The sequence below is a fragment of the Botryllus schlosseri genome, chromosome 10, assembly GCF_051294905.1.
Source record: "Botryllus schlosseri isolate E-star chromosome 10, Bs_hap1, whole genome shotgun sequence".
NCBI classification, from domain to species: Eukaryota; Metazoa; Chordata; class Ascidiacea; order Stolidobranchia; family Styelidae; genus Botryllus; species Botryllus schlosseri.
In genome coordinates, this window is record NC_137245.1 from 13,558,880 (window position 1) to 13,577,367 (window position 18,488).

The 18,488-nt window shown below is 40.8% G+C and overlaps 5 non-coding genes across 5 annotated transcripts; all 5 read left to right on the forward strand.

The window, feature by feature from the left end:
* Positions 1 to 583: 583 nt before the first annotated feature.
* Positions 584 to 654, forward strand: Trnag-gcc (transfer RNA glycine (anticodon GCC)). Its single transcript has one exon. It is a non-coding gene; the product is annotated as a tRNA-Gly (tRNA).
* A 4,863-nt stretch (positions 655 to 5,517) lies between these two features.
* Trnag-gcc (transfer RNA glycine (anticodon GCC)) lies at positions 5,518 to 5,588 on the forward strand. The gene has a single exon. It is a non-coding gene; the product is annotated as a tRNA-Gly (tRNA).
* Positions 5,589 to 13,101: 7,513 nt separating this feature from the next.
* Positions 13,102 to 13,171, forward strand: Trnag-ccc (transfer RNA glycine (anticodon CCC)). The gene has a single exon. It is a non-coding gene; the product is annotated as a tRNA-Gly (tRNA).
* A 3,297-nt stretch (positions 13,172 to 16,468) lies between these two features.
* Positions 16,469 to 16,539, forward strand: Trnag-gcc (transfer RNA glycine (anticodon GCC)). The gene has a single exon. It is a non-coding gene; the product is annotated as a tRNA-Gly (tRNA).
* A 1,877-nt stretch (positions 16,540 to 18,416) lies between these two features.
* Positions 18,417 to 18,488, forward strand: Trnad-guc (transfer RNA aspartic acid (anticodon GUC)). Its single transcript has one exon. It is a non-coding gene; the product is annotated as a tRNA-Asp (tRNA).

An 18,488-nucleotide genomic window follows, 5' to 3' on the forward strand; every position in this document is an offset into this window, starting at 1 on the left:
CTCACAAAACTTGAAGGGGTCCGCGAGCAAAGAATCCTTGAATTAGAAGATGCGTCCAGTAAAGTTTATTATTGCCCCAACTAGACCGATGGAAATGTTAATTATACACGACGATTATGACAGTGACGCAAACCTCTACCAAAATTGCCTCCTAAATCCCAAATGAAGTGCTTTGGCCCACGAAACTTTTCTGATGGATGTCGGCGTAGTCTAAAACATAACATAGTGCAACTAGGAAAAATCTACTTGAGTATTTCGAAAAAGTAGAAGTACTTCATTACTGCGGGAGCTACAAGAGGGCATGTCTATATGATGATGAGCGGTTAGAGTAAGGGCTACTTAAATCATCCCTCACAATATGGCTGTGTACAAGAGGTTGTATGTATCAAGAGAGACGAATCCATCCAGTGGTGGGATTCGATATTTTTACGTGTTTTCGGTGACAAAAGTCACTTTTTAAGCCGTTACAAAAATCCATTGACAGTGTTGCAAGTGATTCGTAAAATTGGAAACGTATAACAGCGTCGTGCAATTAGAATATATTTTGAAGTTCCTCATTTTTGATGATTTCGGTAATATCGACGCATTGGTGGATCAGTGGTAGAATTCTCGCCTGCCACGCGGGAGGCCCGGGTTCGATTCCCGGCCAATGCATTTTTATTTCAGTACCAAGTCACCTAACAATACACGATACCGTGGAGATAGGATAATATTATCGATTAAAACTCAGGTACCATGAGAATATACCAACTGGTCTCGTAAACTGATACATCGGACTTGGTCCTATAGTTTGGAACTCTATACAAACATCCACACGGAACCGCCCGTCTCCTTTTACTGAGCGTTTCACATATCCCCTTTATCATATTCCAAATTACATTGTTCGTATTATGCTGACTTAAATTACGATTTTGACTCCAACCGTACACAACTTAATATCTAAATAACGTCCGTAATTTTTGAATGCAGATCATAATCATAACAGTTGACCCTATGTACCCAGAGTCATATCGATCTCACCCAGTCCTAAACCGTTAAGTTTCATTTGTTTTTATATATTCATAAAGTAATGTGATTTGTTTGACGAATCAATAAATAGCTCTCTGCATATTCGTATTGTTATACCGATGGATTTTGTAGCAATTTCCAGATATCACGACAGCAAAAGGTACCATTAGTTAAAATATGACGAGACATTCTACATTCTACATTCTTAGTTCTTATCTTGTTTCGTTCCGTTTTATTTACTGCGTGATCAAGCAGTAATAAGATGAGCAAGCTCAATCCATCGGACATTAGGGATAATTGTTTGACCTGCATAAATCGGTTTCCCACACTAGGCCGAATGGTGATTATGTTGAAGTTCTATAATATTTGGTCAGGCGTCTCGATTCTAATTCGGCTCCTCGTCAGTATTGTGGTGAGTAATGAGTATCCCCGCCTGTCACGCGGGAGACCGGGGTTCCATTCCCCGACGGGAAGCAATTTTATTTCTCACCACAATCCGTTAAATTTGTCAGATCGATTTTCAACAATTTTAGTTGACGTTTCGTCGCCTTTTTATCCAATAGTCCGGCGGTTCTCATTCATTCATGTATTTTGCAGTCCGACGGGGAGCAGTTTTATCACTGACAACATTCCAATAATAATACTGACCGATCTTCAACAAATTTTGTTAACGTTTCGTCATTTGGTTATGTAATTATATACTGTCAGTCCGCTCTCTTTCATGTATTTTATATGCATCACATAGATACAAACAAGTTAGCGTGCTTCTACCAGCGAACGTGTGTCTTATATGTTACATCTAGTATACACTACATTACTAACTTATGGTTCTCGTTCCAATCAGAGCTATGCTATAGTTACAGACAATATCTATGTTAGCTTATCACCGCCAATATCGACCGAGGAATTCGTAATGCAACGTGATCAACTAGGGCAGTGGTTCCCAACGTGGGCGATATCGCCCCCCAGGGGGCGATTTGGCGGTCTAGGGGGGCGAAAATAACGAAGGGGGCGATAGGGGGCGATGGCGCGTTAAAACGGCTATATTGGAGTCGGGAACGTAACTACCGCACCCCAAACCCCCTCAATTGGGAGTGGGGGCCCGAAATCGAAGCCAAAATTTATTTCGTGAATTAACATGAATGATAGAGTAATATTTGAAAAATTCAAGCGACTTTTTCAAAAGTTTTCGCGCTGCGCGCGATTTGATATTTTCATGTATCTTGATGTGGGGGTCCCTGTCACCCAACAAAAATACGCATGATTTATGGAAATGAGAGACTTCGGCGTCGGACATTACCGCGCCACGATGCACCAAGACATATGAAGTTAGAGGCCATGTAACATGCGACTCCGAGAAGTGTGCCAGAACGATCAGCAGCGAGAAGACCTTGGCCGAAAGGAATGCCAGTGTGCTGACCGAAAACTTCGATATATATACAATATACATATATGTTTAATTGTCCATAGGCACCTCAATGGATGGCGTCGAATGTTCCTGTCCTGGCGACCTTGACCCTACAGGACAAACGCCATCCCGCAAGGACAAAATTATTTGCCAGTAAAGAAATACCAATATGAAATCATGTGCATCTTTTAGTTTGGTACGTTTTGACGATTTCTATATCTCATGACATAGCAGATATAGGAGGTCACGAAATAGCATCGCATCATGTAAAGAAGTCAATATAACAACGATTCCGCCGAAGATGTTTAATTATTATTTAGTGGTCCTACCTTTTCCAACATACCACATCGACCATATTGACCGATTCAAACATGAATTATATAAATTTGTCGCGCTTCGCGCGTTTAGGCGAAATACGGTGACTCACCAAACAGTACATGAAATAGGGTATAGCTGATATGTAGCGACAAAAAGCCCACTGGCTGAAGGGGGTCTGGGGTTTGGTTTATCACCCTATGGGGCCAAAGACCAACTTTTGTTTCGGGGAGGGGGGAGGGGGCTGACGAAGTGCTGTTTTTCGGTTCCCAATATTTGGGGGGCGATGATCGGTGTGGAGCTTGAAAAGGGGGCGATGAGTCGAAAAAGGTTGGGAACCACTGAACTAGGGTTATGAGCAGGCCGTGTTATTTTTGGCATATGCCAAAACTGCCAAAAATAACTTATTTTTGGCATTTTTCGATTTTTATTTTTGGCAGTTTTGGTATCGTCCTCTAAATAGATAGTTTCAGCCTTGAATTATTCACAAAAACGCTTTATTTGGGCTAGTTTGTCAGAAGACACCACAAAATGTGCAGCATCCACGTATAATCAGTGCCAACAAACAATAAGAAGAAGAAAAAACCTAACGATTTCATAGGTTAATAATATCAAACGAAACCACAAAATGTGCAGTATCCGCCAGAATCGGTGCCAATAAGCAAAAAAAAAAGCCTAACAAACACGCTCAACAGCTGATTGTTACAGCTGTTGAATAGACTTAAATCGTTTGCACTGTAACAGTGCTTCCAAACTCAGGTCAGCTAAGTTTCTCCTAAATTCATTTCTCGCCCAGCGAATCTGGGAAATATCGGCTTCAACAGCTGCCGTTTAGGGAAATAATGTTGACAGTCATCCACAAAAGGTTTTCAGAGCTTCAAAATCTTTGAAGGGCCGAACCGCCTTCCATGCATCATGAAAAGAGATCACTTCACCAGTGCCATCGATCTCATCGCGGAAAGAATTTTCTTCCCGATCCTTTTCTAGGAGTTTCCTGTGTTGTCTCTCAACGCATTCTATTTAGTAGCCCGACTATCATTTCTCCTTCAGTCTACCGATATATTTTCGGAGGACTTTCGTCACTTCAGGTGGCTTTAATATTACCAACTCGCATGGAAGAGTCCTGGGAAGGTTAGCTTGTTTAAGAACATTGACGCAACAAGACTGTCTGGCAAAACGAGACTATGCAGCTCAGAAATAGCCAGACAGTTTGTTGCGTCACAATGTTAAACTCGATCACAATGCAAAAATCGTGGTTGATTGTGGGGTTTCCAGTTCCATGAGCAGAATATAATTTATATTTTAATAATCAGTACTGAGACAGCTTCTCATTGATACCCGTTTTATCAAATTTACGCTCGACAAGCCGGTCAAAAATGGTCGTAAAATTGCCTTTGGACAAATGGAAAGTATGACGTAAACCAAATGCAGTCAGCCGTTCAATCTCGCTGTGCCCACACCATTCAGGACACCATGCTTTCACCCCTAATGGGTGGGTTGGACCCAAAGGCAACTTTACAGTAAATTTTGATCGGCTTGCCGAGAGCAAAATTCGATAAAACGGGTATCAATGGAAAGCTGCTGCTGTACTGATTACGAAAATATAAATTTCATTTTGTGCATGGTCCTGGAACCCCCCAAAATCAGTCTAAAAATTTGCACTGTGATCGTGTTTGGCATTGTGACGCCACAATTTTGTCTGGCAAAACGAGAGTGAAGTTGAGAAGAATGAGCCAGACAGCGCTGTTGCATCACAATGCCAAACTCGATCACAATGCAAAATTCTAGGCTGATTTTGGGGGGTTCCTGGACAATGAGCAGAATAAAAGTTATATTTTATTCTGATAAACCCCCTACGCTACGGAACTTGCTACTGCCAAGAAACAAACCTTACCCGTCAATTATTTGATTAATCTTACGAATAATGTTAGTGGTACGCCCGTATTTGGGAAGATGATTACTAAACAAAAGCTCATCACTAGGGCAATTGGGCAGTGAATGAGGGTCCGTGAGAGGTTGCCTAGAAACTATACACACAAAATACACAATCCTTTGAGAATGACACTGTGAGTGGGGCTGTGACTACCTTCTCTGATCATTGGTTGTCTTATTTAAGGCATGGGATTTGATGAAATAGAGTACATCTTGATTGTGATAACCCTCTCGTCATCGGCCTTTGAAGTTTTTGGGGTACGCGCAAATGCTCACAAAACTTGAAGGGGTCCGCGAGCAAAGAATCCTTGAATTAGAAGATGCGTCCAGTAAAGTTTATTATTGCCCCAACTAGACCGATGGAAATGTTAATTATACACGACGATTATGACAGTGACGCAAACCTCTACCAAAATTGCCTCCTAAATCCCAAATGAAGTGCTTTGGCCCACGAAACTTTTCTGATGGATGTCGGCGTAGTCTAAAACATAACATAGTGCAACTAGGAAAAATCTACTTGAGTATTTCGAAAAAGTAGAAGTACTTCATTACTGCGGGAGCTACAAGAGGGCATGTCTATATGATGATGAGCGGTTAGAGTAAGGGCTACTTAAATCATCCCTCACAATATGGCTGTGTACAAGAGGTTGTATGTATCAAGAGAGACGAATCCATCCAGTGGTGGGATTCGATATTTTTACGTGTTTTCGGTGACAAAAGTCACTTTTTAAGCCGTTACAAAAATCCATTGACAGTGTTGCAAGTGATTCGTAAAATTGGAAACGTATAACAGCGTCGTGCAATTAGAATATATTTTGAAGTTCCTCATTTTTGATGATTTCGGTAATATCGACGCATTGGTGGATCAGTGGTAGAATTCTCGCCTGCCACGCGGGAGGCCCGGGTTCGATTCCCGGCCAATGCATTTTTATTTCAGTACCAAGTCACCTAACAATACACGATACCGTGGAGATAGGATAATATTATCGATTAAAACTCAGGTACCATGAGAATATACCAACTGGTCTCGTAAACTGATACATCGGACTTGGTCCTATAGTTTGGAACTCTATACAAACATCCACACGGAACCGCCCGTCTCCTTTTACTGAGCGTTTCACATATCCCCTTTATCATATTCCAAATTACATTGTTCGTATTATGCTGACTTAAATTACGATTTTGACTCCAACCGTACACAACTTAATATCTAAATAACGTCCGTAATTTTTGAATGCAGATCATAATCATAACAGTTGACCCTATGTACCCAGAGTCATATCGATCTCACCCAGTCCTAAACCGTTAAGTTTCATTTGTTTTTATATATTCATAAAGTAATGTGATTTGTTTGACGAATCAATAAATAGCTCTCTGCATATTCGTATTGTTATACCGATGGATTTTGTAGCAATTTCCAGATATCACGACAGCAAAAGGTACCATTAGTTAAAATATGACGAGACATTCTACATTCTACATTCTTAGTTCTTATCTTGTTTCGTTCCGTTTTATTTACTGCGTGATCAAGCAGTAATAAGATGAGCAAGCTCAATCCATCGGACATTAGGGATAATTGCTTGACCTGCATAAATCGGTTTCCCACACTAGGCCGAATGGTGATTATGTTGAAGTTCTATAATATTTGGTCAGGCGTCTCGATTCTAATTCGGCTCCTCGTCAGTATAGTGGTGAGTAATGAGTATCCCCGCCTGTCACGCGGGAGACCGGGGTTCCATTCCCCGACGGGAAGCAATTTTATTTCTCACCACAATCCGTTAAATTTGTCAGATCGATTTTCAACAATTTTAGTTGACGTTTAGTCGCCTTTTTATCCAATAGTCCGGCGGTTCTCATTCATTCATGTATTTTGCAGTCCGACGGGGAGCAGTTTTATCACTGACAACATTCCAATAATAATACTGACCGATCTTCAACAAATTTTGTTAACGTTTCGTCATTTGGTTATGTAATTATATACTGTCAGTCCGCTCTCTTTCATGTATTTTATATGCATCACATAGATACAAACAAGTTAGCGTGCTTCTACCAGCGAACGTGTGTCTTATATGTTACATCTAGTATACACTACATTACTAACTTATGGTTCTCGTTCCAATCAGAGCTATGCTATAGTTACAGACAATATCTATGTTAGCTTATCACCGCCAATATCGACCGAGGAATTCGTAATGCAACGTGATCAACTAGGGCAGTGGTTCCCAACGTGGGCGATATCGCCCCCCAGGGGGCGATTTGGCGGTCTAGGGGGGCGAAAATAACGAAGGGGGCGATAGGGGGCGATGGCGCGTTAAAACGGCTATATTGGAGTCGGGAACGTAACTACCGCACCCCAAACCCCCTCAATTGGGAGTGGGGGCCCGAAATCGAAGCCAAAATTTATTTCGTGAATTAACATGAATGATAGAGTAATATTTGAAAAATTCAAGCGACTTTTTCAAAAGTTTTCGCGCTGCGCGCGATTTAATATTTTCATGTATCTTGATGTGGGGGTCCCTGTCACCCAACAAAAATACGCATGATTTATGGAAATGAGAGACTTCGGCGTCGGACATTACTGCGCCACGATGCACCAAGACATATGAAGTTAGAGGCCATGTAACATGCGACTCCGAGAAGTGTGCCAGAACGATCAGCAGCGAGAAGACCTTGGCCGAAAGGAATGCCAGTGTGCTGACCGAAAACTTCGATATATATACAATATACATATATGTTTAATTGTCCATAGGCACCTCAATGGATGGCGTCGAATGTTCCTGTCCTGGCGACCTTGACCCTACAGGACAAACGCCATCCCGCAAGGACAAAATTATTTGCCAGTAAAGAAATACCAATATGAAATCATGTGCATCTTTTAGTTTGGTACGTTTTGACGATTTCTATATCTCATGACATAGCAGATATAGGAGGTCACGAAATAGCATCGCATCATGTAAAGAAGTCAATATAACAACGATTCCGCCGAAGATGTTTAATTATTATTTAGTGGTCCTACCTTTTCCAACATACCACATCGACCATATTGACCGATTCAAACATGAATTATATAAATTTGTCGCGCTTCGCGCGTTTAGGCGAAATACGGTGACTCACCAAACAGTACATGAAATAGGGTATAGCTGATATGTAGCGACAAAAAGCCCACTGGCTGAAGGGGGTCTGGGGTTTGGTTTATCACCCTATGGGGCCAAAGACCAACTTTTTTTTCGGGGAGGGGGGAGGGGGCTGACGAAGTGCTGTTTTTCGGTTCCCAATATTTGGGGGGCGATGATCGGTGTGGAGCTTGAAAAGGGGGCGATGAGTCGAAAAAGGTTGGGAACCACTGAACTAGGGTTATGAGCAGGCCGTGTTATTTTTGGCATATGCCAAAACTGCCAAAAATAACTTATTTTTGGCATTTTTCGATTTTTATTTTTGGCAGTTTTGGTATCGTCCTCTAAATAGATAGTTTCAGCCTTGAATTATTCACAAAAACGCTTTATTTGGGCTAGTTTGTCAGAAGACACCACAAAATGTGCAGCATCCACGTATAATCAGTGCCAACAAACAATAAGAAGAAGAAAAAACCTAACGATTTCATAGGTTAATAATATCAAACGAAACCACAAAATGTGCAGTATCCGCCAGAATCGGTGCCAATAAGCAAAAAAAAAAAGCCTAACAAACACGCTCAACAGCTGATTGTTACAGCTGTTGAATAGACTTAAATCGTTTGCACTGTAACAGTGCTTCCAAACTCAGGTCAGCTAAGTTTCTCCTAAATTCATTTCTCGCCCAGCGAATCTGGGAAATATCGGCTTCAACAGCTGCCGTTTAGGGAAATAATGTTGACAGTCATCCACAAAAGGTTTTCAGAGCTTCAAAATCTTTGAAGGGCCGAACCGCCTTCCATGCATCATGAAAAGAGATCACTTCACCAGTGCCATCGATCTCATCGCGGAAAGAATTTTCTTCCCGATCCTTTTCTAGGAGTTTCCTGTGTTGTCTCTCAACGCATTCTATTTAGTAGCCCGACTATCATTTCTCCTTCAGTCTACCGATATATTTTCGGAGGACTTTCGTCACTTCAGGTGGCTTTAATATTACCAACTCGCATGGAAGAGTCCTGGGAAGGTTAGCTTGTTTAAGAACATTGACGCAACAAGACTGTCTGGCAAAACGAGACTATGCAGCTCAGAAATAGCCAGACAGTTTGTTGCGTCACAATGTTAAACTCGATCACAATGCAAAAATCGTGGTTGATTGTGGGGTTTCCAGTTCCATGAGCAGAATATAATTTATATTTTAATAATCAGTACTGAGACAGCTTCTCATTGATACCCGTTTTATCAAATTTACGCTCGACAAGCCGGTCAAAAATGGTCGTAAAATTGCCTTTGGACAAATGGAAAGTATGACGTAAACCAAATGCAGTCAGCCGTTCAATCTCGCTGTGCCCACACCATTCAGGACACCATGCTTTCACCCCTAATGGGTGGGTTGGACCCAGATCAAGAAACCTGCCTTTCACAAACGCTCTTCTCGCTTGTAACGCGGTCCTGTTAACACAACACCATGAACGAAATACACTATTTGGCAGGCCGTGTTATTTTTGGCATATGCCAAAAATTGCTTATTTTTGGCATTTTCAAATTTTTATTTTTGGCAGTTTTGGCATCTGGTTCCTGAAATGCCAAAAATAACACGGCCTGGTTATGAGGGTCCATCAACGAGATTATCAGAGTGTCTCAAAATGATAATATATAGGTATCCCGGCACACTGCACACCATATGCCAAGTAGCCTACAATGTCCATCGAGAATTATATACGAAAATTATACAATATCCAGTTCAGTTCAACACAGTTCAGTTAATTATTAAAATTCATCATTTCAAAACACCACAAGACTGCGATAGGCCTACAATGAAAATATTGGAAGGAGTCGAAATGACTTGGAGTAGTCTCTGAGATCGGACACCCATCTAGGCCTAGGCGATGTAAAGAGGAGGCATGCACAGATTGCACACTGAATGAAAAGTAAAAGAAGGTAATATAAAAGGAAAAACGACAAAATGAGGTGTCATGTAACGGTAGGCGGGATCGATATGTCAGGTCGTGGTCCGGTAAAGTAGAGGGCTGACTGGTGTTCATTCAGTAGAAATTGCTTGTATTTCGACTTGAATGTGGACACTGGACATGCTCGACGACTGACGGATAGCCGGCGAGTGACTGTTCCATACATTAGGTCCGGCGTATTTGATAGAGCGATGATCTTTCGCGTCGATCACATGATACTTGGGCGACGCACTTTTGATACCACCCACCAATAGCATATCACAAGAATAAAAGGATTGAAATCAATAAGAGACAATTGTGACTTGTGAGTGCCATCTTTGTAAGAGGAGCATAATTCATTAATCCATATGGCGTTTGGTAGGCTACTATATTTGAAGAGCAATCAAGTAGGCCGATAGGAGTTTGACTCTCGCACAGTCGCATTGTTCGTGTGGTATGCGTACGATCCAGTGTTGGGATCAAGTCACTACCTTCGAGTCACGAGTCATTTCGAGTCATTGAACATTTTGACTCGAGTCAAGTCAAGTCAATCGATTTTCGAAGGTGACACGAGTCAAGTCAAGTCATTCGATTTTTGGAGGTGACTCGAGTCAAGTCGAGTCAAGTCAAGTCAAGTCACGAGTCAAGTCACATGTCAAGTTGCCTTTTCTAAGTATGAGGCATGCCTACATCATTGCATTTTGCTAGCTGTCTGAAATACAGATTGAGTGGTCATTGATTCTGAACCGATGAGCGAATATGAAGTTAAATATACACATACACGCAAGAAGGTGCTGTATCGCATATATATGCGTAGAAATGCTAAACTACGTAAGTAATTGCATAGCCTCACTTTATAGTTACCAGCCAAAATAGAGAATAGAGAAACGAATTGATGAGATACAATACATTACCCATTTACAAATTAATATGATACATTTCGAGCCCGCGCCAATGGTTGAGGACCACCATCCTCAAGATTACCGGACCACGACAGACCTACCGATCTCGCTTCCCATGACATGCCGCCCTATTTCTTGTCGGTTCCTTTTTCTATACTATCTTCTTTACTTTCATTCAGTGTGCATGCCTCCTCTTTACATCGCCTAGGCCAAGGTGGGTGTCCGATTCCATAGACAACTCCTAGTCGCTTCGACATCTTCCTTTCTTTTCATTGTATCGCATTTTTTGTGGTGTATTGAACTGATAAAATTGCTAATAAACCAATGATGATGATTATGATATATAAACTATCTTCGAATTCAATTTCTATAAAACAAGAGGTTTGGTTCAGGTAATAACAGAGAACAGTAATATTCATTTTTCTATTAAATTACTTTACTATACTAGTTAACGACGGCGTAAGCTTCGATCACTTCGTTAGCGGTCAATTTATTTGTGAGAGAACAATAGAGGCTCAGTAAAACGCACAAGCATTGAATGATTGCTCGCTCTCACGGGTTACACCGGCGTTTCGCGAACAATCCGATTGCAAGATACAGTGATTTTTATCGACATCGATTGCTTGATGACTTGAAATTGACTCGTGAATTTTGCTTCGAGTCACGAGTCAATCCACATTTCTGATACGCCGAGTCAAGTCAAGTCAAGTCATTTTAGCCAAGTGACTCGAGTCAAGTCAAGTCATACGAAAAAGGTGACTCGAGTCTGACTCGAGTCAAGTCATGACTGGAGTCATCCCAACACTGGTACGATCATGATTGATACATACCATCTATAATCTGCATATTGACGGGGAATGAAATCCGAGCCTCTCACGTGACAGGTGAAAATTCCATCACTGAACTGCCTATGTGACAGGAGTCGCAGGGCCCTTTCCGAGGGTACGCCTATTTAAAAAATGCGTCATCAAATCCCAATACAGATATACATGACATATTGTGCTAGGACGCGGGCGAGGAGGAGAACCTAAGATAAACCTCCTACGCTACGGAACTTGCTACTGTCAAGAAACAAACCCGGCGCTCCCCGTCAATATTGGTGTGACCCAAACTGGACGGCATTTGGGAAGGTGATAACTAAACAGACGGTCATCGCTCTGGCAATTGGCCCGTGATGTTGTCCGTAGGCTCACACAACATGTTTTGTTTTAAGTATTTACACAATTGTGGTATAATTTTATAACTTAATTAAAACACAACTTTTTTTTAGAAAAAGTCTTTTTTTTAAAACACTGTTTAAAACATGTTTTAAACAAAGTGTTTTAAAACACCGTTTGTTTTAAATGCAACCCTAGGTATAACAGATCGAGTGTCAGATAACGACAGCAATACATCATATGACTGTAATCAGTTCATTTTCTTGACAGCGAGAATCACTTCGAGAATGCATCCAGTATTGTTCACTAACGTATTAATTAAAATGATGAAATTTCTATCATGGAACGGAAACGTACTTTGAAAACTTATCAATTGGATTATTCACACAGATTAAACAAATATTCAACTCCGCTTCCCATCACCATTATCGCATTTCTATCCAGCTTCGGCTTAGGCTGATAAGGTTGTATCCTATACATATCGGGTTGAATCGGTATATCGCTCATATCGAAGGAGCAGTTTTGAGATATACGCGACCGATCAAGATGGGCAAAAGATCAATTTCAAGACGGAACAATTGGAGACCGCGAGGAAATGTTTCACATGACGGCGTTAATTCTCGACCAGCAAGTACTGTTATTCGCCCAAAAAGTAGTAGCCCATGGATGTCGAAAGTGCGCCATGAGCAGAAGGCACAAATTAACACCAATCTCAGCAATGAGAGGTACGCAGGAGCTGACTTTACTTGCGCGCCCCCTCCCGAATGCCTTCCCATGCCAACTCGCTGGATCAACTGACGCAAGAGCAAGAAAGATCTATACAAGAGTGTTACATGAAGATACCCGTCATATCTGGCGCTGTTGGTGCTCCTATTATTGTTCTATTGCCGAAATAGTATATCACAACATTGAGACTTCGCATCCGTGTTATAACAGGACTATGAATTGTTCTGTTTCATTTTATAAATGCATTGCTATGATGCCAATCGCAGACTGGACTTAATTTTTACATTCATGTTTTTTCCTATGAATCTTTTTACGATATTGAAATCAACAATATACGATCTCGATGTACAAGCATATGAGGCACGCGGTGCTAATATATAGGCGATTATCTCGTACAGGTGGTAGTTCGCAGGCATTGGCAGTAAAGAGTGAAGTTACTTTGAAAGGTATGCCAGCATCGTTCAATTGGAATAGTTTGAACCTTTATCATTATTCCGATATGCTTGAAAATTGCAATTTGAAAATTAGAATATCGAACAAACCTATAGTTCAAGTGGTTTGGAAAATTCCAATATGCTACTCCACGTCTGTCGCGGCGCATTGGTGGATCAGTGGTAGAATTCTCGCCTCCCACGCGGGAGCCCGGGTTCGATTCCCGGCCAATGCAATTTTATTTAAGTATCTCGTTACACATCATTTCACAACACATCGAAGATCGGTAAATACTACCGATTACGATTTAGGGAACGTGAGAATTCAACAAATGGTCTCGAAAATCATGCCGAAGCATGCTATCGTACTTTGTACTTGTTGCATTTAAACCAAATATCAATTTAAAACAAACACGATTAAAAATGGCTCTTGTTTAAAACACGTTTTTTTATTGTTTAGGTTTTGGTTTTTTCAAAGCCCATACAACATGTTTTTTGGAAAGTATACAATTATGGTATGCCTTTACAACTCAAAAAAACACAATTTTTTAAGGTGTTTTGAAAACCATTTGTTTTAAATGCAAGCCCAGGGATATCTAGAACTAGTTTCAGATATCAATGGGTACTTTGCAGTCGCACCTATACCGCCTATGTTGAATTCGTAGCATATGATTGCTATAATTTGTAGTCAAGCCTCGATCGCCTTCCTCGTTAGTATAGTGGTGAGTATCCCCGCCTGTCACGCGGGAGACCGGGGTTCGATTCACCGACGGGGAGCAATTTTGTCACTGACAACATTCCAATCATTTTTCTGCGCGATCTTCCACAATACTTTGTTCACTTTTTGTCACTTAGTTGCGGCAGTACACTCTGTCGGTCGAACTATAAATTGGCGTGTTGAAATAAAAACTTTTTCCCGCGTGCCATTGTGGTGTTAAAGCACTAAATGAAGATGGGTTTGCCAGGAATCGAATCCGGTACCTCATGCTTCAGACATACCGTCGCAGTTACTGAGAATCCAACAACACATTCCTAATCGTTCCGCATTGATAGTTCCGTCTGTGCCAAGCGGGAGGCCCGTGTTCGATTCTCGGTCAACGCATTTTTGTTTCAGTACAGTGTCACAAAACAATATAAAATAACTTGGAGTTAGAAGAATATTATCGATTGCAATTCAGGCACCATCAAAATATATAAAAAATGGTCTCGTAAACTCATCATTCGGACTTGGTCCTGCCATTTGGAACTCTATACAAGCATCCATACGAAACCGTCCGCTTACCCCCGTCATCATATTGATGTTCCAAATTTCCCTTATTTGTATTATGCTGAGTTAAATTGCGATATTTACCCCTACAGAACATACCAGTTGACCCTACCCAGAAGCATATCGATCTCACCCTGCCCTTAGTATATCCGTTTTGCTATACCGATGGATTTCGCAGCCGTTTCCGGATATCACGACAGCAAAAGATATCACAAGTTAAAATATTACGAGACCCAATGCATGGCGATTGGAGATGACGACAGTCGAGAATGTATTCTATAGTGGGCCGGTTGCTCCGCGGATATAATGTGTATATACCATTTTTACCGTGAATAATTAATCATTATTATTATTATATAGGCCTATTATAATGTTTATGTACCGGAAGATCACCATACAATTCTCGTAATTTCAATTCTTCATTGTATAACAGATCGAGTGCCAGACAAAGACGACAACGCATCATATGACTGTAATCAGTTCATTTTGTTGACAGCGAGAATCACTTCGAGAATGCATCCAGTATTGTTCAATTACGTATTAATTAAAATGATGAAATTTCTATCATGGAACGGAAACCCGCTTTCTATACTTATCAATTGGATTATTCAGACAGATTAAGCAAATAATCAACTCCGCTTCCCATTACCATTGTCGCACTTTTATCCAGCTCCGGCTTAGGCTGATAAGGTTTACTCCTATATATATCGGGTGGAATCGGTATATTGCTTATATCGAAGGAGCAGTTTTGAGATATACGCGACCGATCAAGATGGGCAAAAGATCAATTTCAAGACGGCACAATTGGAGACCGCGAGGAAATGTTTCACATGACGGCGTTAATTATCGTCCAGCAAGTACTCTTATGCGCCCAAAAAGTAGTAGCCCATGGATATCGAAAGTGCGCCATGAGCAGAAGGCCCAAATTAACACCAATCTCAGCAATGAGAGGTACGCTGGAGCTGACTTTACTTGCGCGCCTCCTCCTGAATGCCTACCCATGCCAACTCGCTGGATCAACTGACGCAATAGCAAGAAAGTTCTATACAACAAAGTTATAGGAAGATACCCGTCATATCTGGCGCTGTTGGTGCTGCTATTATTGTTCTATTGCCGAAATAGTATCACAACATTGAGACTTCGCATCGGCGTTATAACAGGACTATGAATGATTCTGTTTCATTTTATAAGTGCATTGCTATGATGACAATCGAAGACTAGACTTAAATTTTACATTCTAGTTTTTTCCTATGAATCTTTTTACGATATTGAAATAAACAATATACGATCTCGATGTACAAGCATATGAGGCACGCGGTGCTAATATATAAGCGATTATCTCGTACAGGTGGTAGTTCGCTACCGCGTGCTGTATGTAGCCCGCGTCGCGTTCCTTTTCAGACCAGAAAGATTTCATATGCTCATACGGCTAATTGGTTAGACTAGGTAGATATCTCGTGAACAATAACTGTGTTCATAGAATATGCTTGTATAATATACAATCATACATTCACGCCAGTTTAGCAATTCTCGTGTGAATATAATCGACTCATGCCAAACCACAAACAGAGAGGAAGTACCTATCAATGATGATTTGCGGTACTGAATATTCCTGTAATGGCTTATTGAAGTAAGTAGTTACAAAAAGTATATTAGTGGTGTTACCTCGATGGCTATTTCACACTGTTCTTTTACGATTTCGTACATAAAGGTGACCCAAACACACACGAAAACTACTTTCTGCTTTAGACACTCCAACACCTTAAAAGCAAGTAGTTTGATCCACAAAACTGGTCAAATAGAATTGGAAGTAATCGGAAACAAAACCAATTGAGAAAGTAGTGAAAGTAGGCAAAACCTACATGAATACTTCGAAAGGTACTTCGTTCCTGCCGGAGCTAGCATGTCTGTGTACTGTTAAAGCATAAGAGCTATATTATCCCCACAAAATGACTGTATTTGCTGTTTTCAAAAGGTTGAAAGTAACAAGAGAGAGGGATTCATCCAGTGGTGGGATTAAGTTTTTTGTCAAGTTTTCAAGCACAAAAATACAATTTGTCCAATACGACTCTGTTACAAACAGGCATTGGCAGTAAAGAGTGAAGTTACTTTGAAAGGTATGCCAGCATCGTTCAATTGGAATAGTTTGAACCTTTATCATTATTCCGATATGCTTGAAAATTGCAACTTGAAAATTAGAGTATCGAACAAACCTAGTTCAAGTGGTTTGTAAAATTCCAATATGCTACTCCACGTCCGTCGCGGCGCATTGGTGGTTCAGTGGTAGAATTCTCGCCTGCCACGCGGGAGGCCCGGGTTCGATTCCCGGCCAATGCAATTTTATTTAAGTATATCTCGCCACACAACATATCACAACACATCGAAGATCCGTAAATACTACCAATTACGATTTAGGGAACGTGAAAATTCAACAAATGATCTCGAAAATCATGCCGAAGCATGCTATCGTACTTTGTACTTGTTGTTGACTTCTTTACCTCGGAATCAAAAGCGCACAAGTACAGCACACGCCCGTCCACGTCGTCCAAATATCATATGATCGACCGAAAAGATCATCGCTCTATAAAATATGCCGGACCTGATATGTGGAACAGTATCCCGCCGGCCATTCGACAGTCGACGAGCATGTCCACATTCAAGTCGAAATACAAACAATTACTATTAAATAAATACAGTCCATTCTCAAGATTACCGGACCACAACTGACCTATCGATCTCGCTTTCCATGACATGGCGCCCTATTCTTGTCGCATTCTTTTTCTATACCGTCTTCTTTACTTTCATTCAGTGTGCATGCCTCCTCTTTACATCGCCTAGGCCAAGGTGGGTGTCTGATTCCATAGACAAATCCAAGTCGCTTCGACATCTTCATTGTATTCATTTCATTGTATCGCATTTTTGTGGTGTATTGAAACGATAAAATTGCTAATAAACCAATGACAATGACAATGCATTTAAAACAAATATCAGTTTAAAACAAACACGATTAAAAATGGCTCTTGTTTAAAACATGTTTTTTATTGTTTAGGTTTTGGTTTTTTCAAAGCCCATACAACATGTTTTTTGGAAAGTATACAATTATGGTATGACTTTACAACTCAAAAACACACAATTTTTTTATGTGTTTTGAACAACCATTTGTTTTAAATACAAGCCCAGGGATATCTAGAACTAGTTTCAGATATCAATGGGTACTTTGCACGCAGTGTTGGGATCAAGTCACTACCTTCGAGTCACGAGTCATTTCGAATCATTGTACATTTTGACTCGGGTCAAGTCAAGTCAATCGATTTTCGAAGGTGACTCGAGTCAAGTCAAATCACTCGATTTTTGGAGGTGACTCGAGTCAAGTCGAGTCAAGTCACGAGTCAAGTCATAATTCAAGTCAAGTTGCCTTTTTGAAGTGTGAAGCATGATTACGTCATTGCATTTCGCTAGGTGTCTGAATAACAGATGAACGAATATAGAGTAAAATATACATGCAATAAGGGGCTGTATCGCTCACATATACGTAGAACTGTAAAATTACGTAAGTATATTGCATAGCCTCGTTTTAGTTACCGGCCGAGATGGAGAATCGAGAAACGAATTGATAGGATGCAATACAGTACCATTTTATACATATTGATATGATACAATCCGAGTCCGCGCCGATGGTTGAGAAGTATATAAACTAAATTCGATTTCAATTTCAATAAAACAAGAGGTTCGGTTAAGGTAAGAAGAGAGAACAGAAATAGATATTTTGCTATTAAATTACTTTACTGCTAGTGTACGACAACGTAAGCTGATCACTTCGTTTGTGGTCAATATATTTGTGGGAAAATATTCAAGGCTCAGTATAACGCGCGATCATTGAATGGTCGGTCGCTCTCATGGGTTACACAAGTGTTTGTCGAACAATCTGAACATATGCAAGATAAGGTGATTTTTACTTGATGACTTGAAATTGACTCGGTAATTTTGCTCCGAATCACGAGTCAATCCATATTTCTGATACGCCGAGTCAAGTCAAGCCAAGTCATTTTAGCAAAGTGACTCGAGTCAAGTCAAACGGAAAATGTGACTCGAGTCTGACTCGAGTCAAGTCATGACTCGAGTCATCCCAACACTGCTTTGCAGTCGACCCTATACCGTCTATGTTGAATTCGTAGCATATGATTGCTATAATTTGTAGTCAAACCTCGATCGCTTCCTCGTTAGTATAGTGGTGAGTATCCCCGCCTGTCACGCGGGAGACCGGGGTTCGATTCCCCGACGGGGAG